Source organism: Leptinotarsa decemlineata, unplaced genomic scaffold (genome assembly GCF_025532065.1).
Source record: "Leptinotarsa decemlineata unplaced genomic scaffold, Ldec_3_MD MMD2_tig00026328_RagTag_RagTag, whole genome shotgun sequence".
In the NCBI taxonomy this organism is placed as follows: Eukaryota; Metazoa; Arthropoda; class Insecta; order Coleoptera; family Chrysomelidae; genus Leptinotarsa; species Leptinotarsa decemlineata.
The window spans coordinates 29,407,742-29,419,687 of record NW_027412688.1 but is presented as its reverse complement, the minus strand read 5'-3'; positions in this window follow the sequence as shown (position 1 = coordinate 29,419,687).

Genomic DNA, 11,946 nt, shown 5'->3' with positions numbered 1-11,946 from the left:
TACTAATACAACTAACTACTGTTTGTGTGAATAATGTAGCCCTGAAAAGGGCTGTTGTTTTTTTTTTGACCAGTAGGTCCACGGTTATTGTGCCACAGGTTGGACATTATTACATATAATACATGTAGATACTCGGGTGAAGTTTGTTAGTGGCCTCTCGCAAGCTTCACACCAATTCTGTCCCATTTCCATAATTGAGACAGTGTTGTGGGTGTTGACATGGGCATACCACCCTCCATTATTGTTTCTATGCGAATAAAACCGAAAGCAGCACCAACATAGTTTTTTGTTCTCTCCATCTATTGTGCTGATCAATACGTATGCATCCAATGCACAATACAAATCCAAGGGATCTTCCAGTGTCTCACTGACATTGAGTGTTCGCATACCGATCCTCATAGCACCATCACCTTCAGTTGTGTCAGCTTCTATCCCTTCATCATCTCCTTCTTCATCCATGACCCTCTCAAACTCCATCACGTCATCATCTTCGTCGCTTTGGTTGGCCTCGTTTTCAACTTCGTCTATCTCATCTTCATCGACTCCAACATCTTCTGCTTCAACTATTACTTCCTCTAGCGGAACATTGACATCCTCATCATCTGATTCGTCTATCCAATTGTTTTCATCAACAGCAGCTATTCTATTTAATGCAGCATTTATTTTTGCAGAATTCATCTTGTTGTTGTTTGCTCACAGTTGTAGAGAGTGAATGAATGAACTCTAGGTTTGCAAGTCAACTTATATAGGAGGTGATGCGACTCCCACTTGACTCGTTTAGAGTGGAATAGTAGGAGAAGTTATCCCACTATACTTCCACATGATGTTGATTTGTATAAATAGAGATCGTAGGTATAGGAGAGAGCATTCAGAGTTTCTGTAAGTCATCTCTTATATATTTCTAATCGAATTAGTAAAATGCCGTTTCCAAAAGAGTGGAATGAAAAACCAAAAGTGTGTGTCTACCCAATGATGATTGCAGGGCTATTGTGTGCTACTTTTGTCAAATAAGTAGACCTAAGGATTCAATCAATCCATGTACTGGTATGTGTAGTGATTGCGTGTTGCGGATTCAACTATCGCCTCCTTCTCATCCACCGAAGCGAACAAAATCGGATTATCGTCAACAACAGTTACAGTGTCTGAAGTGTTCCGAACCTATAATATTTAACAATATAGGTATCTGTAGAAATATTTGTGGTACCTGTGCTGCCGTTCCAACTCCACTGCAACGTTGTTTGCGTTGTGATACATATTCCATGAATTGTTGGAATCATGTATGCAATGCATGTAGAAGTACTTGGGATCTGTGTGAGAAGGTTGGTCAACTCTACCCCAATAGGAGAATCCATTTTTTTCAATGTTGGTGTTTGACGCACGAGCAACAACTATTGAGGAATAGAGTCAAAGAACGTTCCACATCCACAGAGACATATTAACATTTTTCATTTTTTATTATCGTTATTGTCCTCTATTATTAATAAATATATATATTTTGAATTTATTTGTATTATTTTCTAACATTTAAAAATACATGCATGCAACACAAAGTTTTCCTCTTAAATGACAAAGATTGTTACATGCGTGAATAGTTTAGTGAGAGAGCGCATGTGCCAGTTGATGAAAGAGCGCATGCGCTAGTTTATTTTCTTCTATAAATGGTGAGGTCTCAGTAACATCATCACCTTTCCTATCCACATTCTATTGCTATCACATATCATTCCTCAGACCTTAATAATCATGAGCTCTATGCCGCTATTGATTGCTGAAGATGGTTCACCACTTGTTGATATCGATCAGACTGATTTTGAAAATATTCCAGTATTACATTTATCGAGTCAAGATTCGATAAATGATTTTGATATTAACGACTTCGTTAACTTTGCAGATGTGCCAGAACCAAATGAGCAAATTATTATTGAAAATCCGATCGTTTCGCAATTATCATCACTCAAACACTCTTCATCTACCCTTCCTCTTGGTGTTGATAAGAAATCTAGAACAATCAAGAGGAAGGTTACTAAGGCATCTTCATCGATTGTCACTGACTTTAAAGAAAAGAAAGAATCCAAAAGTGTTGTGCGACAGAAAAAACCCGCAACGAAAAGTGACAGATCGAAGAGGAAGCCAAAAGGTACTCCTAAAGAAATGAAGAGTGATTTGAAAGCTGAACCGCTATCTTCTTTCAGCCCCCTCCATCGGTTTGGGGAAATGAAAAGGAAAGCAAAATGCCGTCTTGTAAAGGCACAGATGACTATTGCTGAACTTGAAAAGAGTGAGCGAGCTATTAATGCTAATAATGAAACTCTTGAAGCATTAGATGCCAAGATTGCATTAGCGAAGGTTGAATTGGCTAGAATGTCTAAAGATGCTGATGAACTCCGTTCAAAAATTGGTAAAGATAAGCAATTCCATCAACGTTCGAGAATGCAAGCTCAGGCTGAGCTTGAGGAGTCGACTAAGCTTTATGAGACAGCATTATCAGTGAGAGATAATTGGCAAAAAGAGTTGGATACTGCATTTCAAAGTGACGGCGATTAGTTTTGGGAATGATAATGTGTTTTCAATATCGTGAGTTGAAAAATATAAGCGGGAATGGAGTATACAATTAATTTGGTTTGGTATACACAGAACATTGCGAATGGCTGGGGCAATGTTTACCGCTGCAATATTTTTCAGTTCACATACTTATAATTGAAATGAAAACAATAATGAACTTTAATATTACTTTATTCATAAAAGTCACTATTATATACATTTAAACCATATTTGATTCATCAATCCAAGAATTTTGTTCGCTAGGAAGGCCTAACCACTTTACATATACTTTATTTTTTCTTCTCTTCAACACCTTCTCAATCAGATATACGTCAGGATTCTCGGTTCGTAATAACTCTTCTTCGTAAAAACATCCTCTAATCGGCTGTTCATTCATATCTTCAAGATTATAAGTCGTTGGGATGGTTTTATTAATTTTAACAATCTTGAATAGCTCCGTGGTAAAATTCGCAGTGTAAGACTTTTCAAAAATATGTTTGTATTTACTTATACGTACAATATCATTTAATTGGAATTTGGGTTTACTTTGTCTTCCTCCAATTCCATTGATACCCTTGAATTTTAATTTTGTTGTTGAATCAACATTGATGGGTGCCATACCTATTGTACGATGAACTTTATTATTATATCTACTAGTTATAATTGGAAGAATATCAAGCCATTTGTGGTGACCTCTCATCGAAAATTCCTTGTAGAGCCATGCCTTTATTGTACGAATCACTCTTTCTGCTATAGCTGCCTTCTTTGTGCTAAATGTTGAATAATGATTGATATTATATTCTCGCATGAGAGATGAGAAGCTTTTATTGAAAAAATTCTTTCCCTTGATCGCTTTGTATGTGTTTGGGGGAGTATTTGGCTTCTTTCAGTACATGTTTCATTGCATTAGTTACTGTACTACCTGTTTTATCTTTAACTGCTACAGTCCACAGATATTTGGAGTAACAATCTATCACTACAAGTATATATCGGTATCCTTCATTACTTTTTGCATAAGGTTGCAGTTCAGCTAAATCTATTTGCCATAGATCTGCAAAACCTTTGATGGTGGTTATTCTTCTACGAAAATTACGTCTTGCAGGTTTATGTAATTCATTAACAACTTGTCGTTTGACATCACTTATTTCATTAGTCATTCTATTTCAATATGATTAAAGAGAAAAGGTGATAATGTTACTGCATTGAATGATGATGTGACAGTGATCATTACATGTGAATATGTTAATATATTATACCTTCTTCACGTAATTCTTCAATTATTGAAATTATTTCATTATCATGTCCGGTATGTCCGGCTGACTTTGAAGCTACCAATAGTCGTAGGCGAGCAACTAACTCTTTCGGTGAATTCCAGTACACATAATTCACAGGTTTAGAATTATATATTTTCTCCATTTTCACTCGTTTGAGTGCTCCACCAATTTTACTTCTACTTCTTATTGGATATTGTCGTGAGTCTAATAGAGGTTTGATAACTTCACGAAATTTTTTAGAATTTGTATTTTTAAAACCATTCTTCAGATGATATTGTTTATATGGAGCATTCGTTATTTTCAATATTTTGGAATATACTTGACGAGTTTCTTCATTATCAACATCTTGTGGATTCTTCAAAAAAATCATATCATACAATTCTGGACTACCTGCGCATTCATATTTTTTCACTTTATTAGCATCCCAAAATGAAATGTTTCCATCTTTGAAATTTACCACTAGACTTCCCATTTTCAGCTTTTGTGTAATTGGATCCATACGTACGCCAAATGTTCCATCATATGCTGGATTTCTAGATTTTATATTATTCAAATGTTTCATCAAAACATCTTCACCACTTTCATTCATAACAGGTGAGATGTCAGGATCCGAGGAATCGATGTGGGACGATGATGGTGTTTCGAATAGAGTTGTTCTCATATCGTCTTGAAGTGTGCTCGTGTCACTATTCACAGATGATACACTACCAAAAGATTGTTTTCTTCCTATTGGAGTACTCATGGGATAATTTGAAGTAGATTGAACAGTTCCATGATTTGGTGATAACACTGGTGATTTAGAAGTAGCGTTTGATGATAAAACATTCAATGGTTTCATTATGGGCTCATACAATCTTTCAAGTGTCGTACGATTTTCAATATTATCATTCTTGATAGAGTTGAATTTCTGCCTGACAGCTTCTGTTGTCTCTACTAGTTGACGTTTCAAATTTATTTCATTGTTTTTATTTTCAGGATCTTTTTTTTGTATTCATAATGCCCTTTTTTTTGAATTAAAGCTTAATTCGTTGGTGAAGTGACCACTACAATATTCAGTGATCGAATAAGTTCCAAAAACAAGATCATGGGTATATAAAACTATCGAATCCTTTGCGATATCTACCTTCATCTATTTTTCTATCCTTATCAATGACTAGAAATCCATATTGGTCCTCCCAGCATTTAACACACATCAATTGGAATTGTTTGAATGTTACATCGGGTGAAACATGATCTGAATAAATGTGATGTAAATTCGTCTCATCTTGTTTGAACATTATAATGAAATTGGTATTGTCACGCACTAACTGTTTGGGTACCCGTGAATATGTCTGTGCTAGATAAAAACAATCAACATCCTTATGACGTCCCATACAGAAATATGATCTAATAATATCTTGCTTTTCACATATTACATCATCGAAAATGAAAACAGAATTAGGCTTAGCGTCGGAGGGTTCCACTATTTCTGCATTATTGCTGAATGTATAAAAACCTAATCCTTTTATAGGTTCCAAAACACTTCGCAAGTACTGATATTTAGGTTGATTGAGTGATTTCGAATAGAGATACACATTTCTAAATCTCAGTCCTTGTGGATGTGTTAATAGTGATATCATTGCATTCGTCTTTCCACAATTTGAAGGTCCTATAATGAGTCCTCGAACTGATGATGGAAGTAGTGGACCATGTCTGAATACCCTTTGTCCATTCAATCCACAACCAAATTTCTCATCTAGATTATCTACAGCAAACTTTTCTTTCTGTTTTACAATGCGCATCGTGCCGTGGTTGGAGACTATATAAATGTTATTAGCTTATTCATTTCAATGTGTACCATCAAACGATACGGACGTATTGAAAGTGATCGTAAAATTAAAAGAGGTTGTGGTTTTGTTAATGATTTAATAAACAAACTTCCTTTCGAATTACATCTACCGGAGGTTATCAATACTGTGGACCGGGTACAAAATTGAAACAACGTTTAGCTCGTAACGACCCTGGAATCAATAAATTAGATATTGAATGCAAAAAACACGATATTCAATATTCTAAGCATCCATCCGATCTTGCAGCAAGACATTTAGCCGACAAAGAACTTGAATACAGCGCTTGGGATAGGGTTAAATCGAAGGACGCGAGTATTGGGGAAAGAGCAGCTGCATTACTTGTCACCAACATTATGAAAGCGAAAAGACATATGGGCATGGGTTGTAGTACCAATAAGAAAAAATGTAAGAGGAAACAAACGAAGAAAAATAAAATTAAAAAAGTTGCATTTGGTGCTGGGATAGTCCATAAAGTGCGAAATGTATTGAAGAAAGCTGGTGGGAATCAATTTGTGACGAATAATAGCAAAAAAGCTATCACTGTGGCATTGCAGGCGGCACGTAAATACCTTAAAGCTGCCGGTGGAAAGAAGAAAATCCGCACACCACGCATAATTCCTGTTCCCAAGATCGGTGGACTTTTACCATTGATACCAATTTTTGCTGGACTATCCGCACTAGGAAGTTTGGCGGGAGCTGCTGCTGGTATTACCAAGGCCGTGAATTCGGCAAAAGCCAGCAGAGCGGCTTTAATGGAAGCCAATCGTCACAATAAAACCATGGAGGCTGTAGCATTAGGCAAACGCGGAAGTGGAATATATCTCAAACCATACCGTAAAGGTTTAGGACTATATTTAAAACCATACAAAGCCACAAACAAAACAAAAAACTAATTGAACCCCTACCTCAGAGGCCTCTTACTGATCTCGATCTCAGTTATTATGCACAAAAAATGAAAATTCCACATTTTCGTGGTGTTTTTATGCGTGATAGATTACCATCTTCAGGTCCAAAACAAAACGAGACAGCTATTGTTAATTTAGATGGAATAAGTGGACCAGGAACACATTGGGTGGCATATAAAAAATGTGGGAAAGAAGTCACATATTTCGATAGTTTTGGAGATCTACCCCCACCATTGGAATGACTCGATTCTTTCGAAAATGTTCGAATGTAAAAATCAAATATAACTATGATCGACAACAGAAATTTAATACAGTTCTCTGTGGTCACTTGTGCTTGCAGTTTCTCTCTAAATAATTTTCCAAATAAAAATGGATTCAACACCAAAACTGGATCGGGAGGCTATCAAGGGAATGGGGTTTTCACTTAGAATGTTTTCAAAATATGGTACCTTGAAAAAAATGGATAAAGTGATGCTTGCAAATATGCCTAAGGAAGTGATACTTGCATGTGTTGCACATGAGATTGCATATGTTTGGGAAAAGTTGCCTAAGCATCTGCAAGATGACATCGATATAATGAAACATAGATATTGTTATGAGCACCACCACCACGATCAAAATTCAGAATCGGATGTTAATGACGGTCCTATACCTCGGAAATCTATGTGTTGTATTTGTAATATAGAGGATGTGAATATTGGTATCAATAAAAATGATACTTATTACAATACAACACCTTCCAAAAAGTGTAAATTGTCTCAAATGTGCTGTTGCTGTGTACAATAATAAATTGAAATGTGTTTCAAAATATTCATCAGTCATGTCACGAAAGTTCGAGCTACAAGCTGTCGGGACAAGTGTCTTGAGTGCGGATTTTTTTCCACCAATTGAATTGGATAGGAACAGTCGTTATGGATTAGGACTTTTGGGATTCTATGGATGCAATACAATCAATAATATAACTGAAGCTAATAACTTAGTTAGTTTTAGAATCAGTAATGACAACTCATCGATACCCCAAAAGTTGACAATTGAAATTCCATGTGGTGCTTATGAAATAGAAGAGATCAATGCCGTCATACAGAAACATATCATGTTCAGATTGTTTCATGATAAAAAACCAAATGATGTCGTTGCAGATGATATTTTCTATCTACACGCCAATAATAATACATTCAAATGTGAAATGCGATCCAAATATGAAATTGATCTGACACATCCAAATTCAATAGCAGAAATGATGGGGTTCGCTCATGAAATATTTCCACCAAATCAGATACATGAATCATCATTACCAATAAACATTACAACTGTGAGACTTATCCGCTTAGATTGCAATATAATATCTGGTTCATATATAAATGGTGAAGAATCCCACATTCTTTTCTCATTCGATATTGATGTTGAACCTGGCTACAATCTTACTAAAGAACCACACAGTATTATATATATGCCTGTCAGTCCAGAAGGTCGTCAATTGATTCACAACATTACAGTGCGTATTTTGGATGAAAAAAATAACCTTATCGATTTTGGAAGTGAAGAAGAGATTTTCATTATTTTGGAATTGAAGAAAATCGAATAACTGTTGTTATGGGTTTCATTTATAATAGACAAAATCGCATTGAACAATCCCAAACGAGTTGCACTATCAAAAAGAAAGGTGTGCATAAAAAGAAGCTCATTCCACAAGTGTATGCTAAACAGTTAGCACATAACGCTCTGTCTGTGAGTGATCTTAAATTTTTGAAATCGATTGGATTGAAAGTGAGAAAATAACAATGGTGCTCGAAACAAACAATGAAAAGTTGAATATATTCAATGAACCAGTGCTCGATCATTCTCTCATAAGTTTACATGAGCACACATAAGCCCTATGGATCACCGCTATTCAGGAATTCGGATGAAATCAGAATTGCAATCAATAATCAAGATGTTATACTAGATATTGCCGAGAGCTTCATTTACATAGAAGGTAAATTCACCCCCAAAGATGTAGCGAAAACATGCTATCTCTCGAATAATGCAATTGCATTTCTCTTTGAGACGAAATTCGTTATGAAATGGAGGTGAACAAGTGGCTGTTGTTAGAAACCTGGGATAACATCTACAATGAAAACCATGATATCATTTGGACAATCTCATGCTAACACATTATTGACATCTGGTTGGGGACTTTCACAATTGAAGCAAGATATCTTGGATACAAACAGTCATGTTTTTAGTGGAAAACTACCACTGAAATATTTGATGGGTTTTGCTGAAGATTACAACAAAAGTATCTTGAATGCCAAACAGGAATTGATTTTGATTATCGCTCGATCATTCAAAAACTCATATATAGGTGAGGTTGATGCTGATTTGGAAATAAATAAAATCGAATGGAAAATAAGGCATATTGTACCAGATGATAAACACAAGCTCAAACTTTTGAGTAGAATAAACAAAAGCGGTCTGAATGCCAAAATCAAGTTGGCGTATCGTATGTGGGACCTCTATGAACTACCATCATTACGTGGGACTTCTTCAGACATATGGGCCATCAAAACAACTAACGCATTGGAAACTCTCTCGTTTTGTCATCATCGCATTCCAAAGTACTACCACATCTGAAGATAGAACACAAGATATTACAAAATTCACAACTGCTGATATCAATAGTATTCGAGTATACTTGAATTCTGAAGTTTATCCATATGAGCGTTGGAATTTGAATTTCGATAAAAAACTTGATGCTCCTGCTTATTATGCTTTTGAGAGTTTCCAGCGAAGTTATTATGATAAAGATATGAGTGAACCTCTGATGGACATTGGACAATTTAGAGAGAATCCACTATTCGTCATCGATTGTTCCCATCAACCGAATGCAACAAAATCATCAACTATTGATATAAAGATTGAGTTTGAGACGAGGAAGACCAAGTTTCCAGACAACACTAAAGTATATGCATTAATTTTGCATGATACAGTTTTAACATACAATGCATTGGATGGTTCAGTTCATAGCAGATATTGACACTTTTTTTTTCACTCTATCATGTACTGTTTTATGATCTTTTTTTTTATTTGTAACTGACTTATATCATGTATTGTATTTTATATCATATTTATTGTTTTGTAATCATTTTCTATTGTATTTCATCAGATTTAAATAAATAAAACATGAAAATAATACAAAGTTTTTTATTTGACATTATTTATGATTCACAGGAACATACAGACTATCTAAAATAACTTCTTCCTCATAATCATCATTTTCGCGACCATCTTCAATTTCCTCTCGATTTTCATCATTCAATTCAAAGTGATGAATAATCCATTCTGGCAAGTATGGTTGGAGGCTATACAGGAATCTTCTTAGGTTCAGTTCAATCATAACCTCACAAAGTTGCCACAATTCCAATTCATTATCCAAAAATTTGTTGCAAACTTCTGCACCACTCCAATAGTTCTCAGCATCACGAAGGCATAATTCGATTTGTTTTTCATCATAGCATACACTCATATCATAAACGCTTGCATGTTCGGCTCCATCACCCAACACCTTCAATTAGACGACAAATGTTGAACCGATGATTTGAGATCTACAATATCGACCCAATCTTGACTTGCGTACTGCATCCACATCTTTAAATGGTGGAACTGAAATCGAACAAAAAAAAAAAACAATAAGCAACCTCCAATTTTTCAGTGATATAATACTCACATTCCCATTTTACTTGTAGTTACAAAGTGAGTGTATTCAACTAAGTTAGTAATGTTTATATTTCCATATAATTATCATCTAATATATGAATATTAATAAAACAATAAGAAATTCATTATAATTACTATTATTATTCAATCATATTGAATTTGACTAGAGTTATCGTTTTCACACCAAAAAAAACTTTGTAAGCTATGACCTAAAGAAATTCACTATAAATTATTACTATTATTCAATCATATTGAATTTGACTAGAGATCGCGTTTTCATGCCAGCAAAACTTTGTTGGCTCTGTCCTAAATACATCATCGTATATTTACCACCTGATGAGTTGATACAAGATATATCGTCATCACTGAATTGCAACGAAATACGTTTTGGTAGCCATGTTTTAAATAATTTATCATTGCTCACATCTTGCAAAGTTAATAAAATTGATTTACCAAATCGTGTAGAATAAGTTGACATATTTTTAATTATGTACACTTCATCAATTGGCAATGATGATAAGGCCTTTTGCTCTAGTATTTCAACCTCCTGTACAATCAAATTATTAATTTTATTCAAGTCTACTTTTGAAACGGACATGATGAAAATATATATGAAAATATAAACAATTTCCAACAGACAAATACACTCACCGTCTTCCTTCTATTACGAACTGAATAACACTCTACCAATTGCTAACTGCTGCAGATATATTCGTCTACTGATTTCATAGTGTGCCAGGCATTTCTTTTATATAAAACAGTGTGAGTCACCCCCACCATGAAACCGTGAAAGATTCACATTGCTAGTTGCTATCCACTAGAGATGCCTGACGTCACAGCCAAGCCCATCTCCCAACTTGATGCGATAACAGTTGCCGGTACGAGCAAGCAGTGGTCGTTGCGGTCTCGGAGAGGGTAGACGCTAGGCAAACAGTCCTCGGCTGCCGTTGTGTCACCATCGATAGCGGGGCTAGAGCGAACCTTCATCGCTTCAGGAGAGGTGAGGGCAGACCGATGAATACGCATTACTCTGCCACACGTCGTGGAGTGAACATGTCGCTCTCTAGCCGTTGAACGGTTATTGCTGTGACGTCACTCCACTACTAACTTGGTGCCCTAACACCGATGGAGCATTTATTACTTGGAGGATCTTCGAAGTATGCAGACGTATGTTTGTACATAGACAAACAAGCACATGATGAAACCCTGTACCGTGCATTCTTCCTACCACACACACACATAAACACACAAAATCTCATATGAAAAAAAAATCTGAACGATCCATGCACCAGACACTTCAAGGTCACAACGCCTTGACTTCACTGCACAACAAAAAAACTTCACCAAACAACAACCAATAAAAAAAGCAATTAATACGTCATAGTGGTGGGGGGAGGCCGAGAATCAGCTGTAAACAACTACTTTGGTTGTTAGTAAAAAATACGTTTATATTACATTATTAATGATTTCCACACGATAACGATGGTTATCCCCACTTGAATAACTAAAAAAAATATTCTTACTTGAACACAACTGAAATTGTGAAGAAAATTTCAAAGCTGTGGTTTAGGAATCGATACAGCTGGATGTTCTAAAATACGCATTTCATTCTTGATGGCAACAAATATATATTTTTCGAGAGCAAATTGGATTTTATAACAGTTTAATATTAAAATTTGGAATTGTAGTAAGTATACCATACAT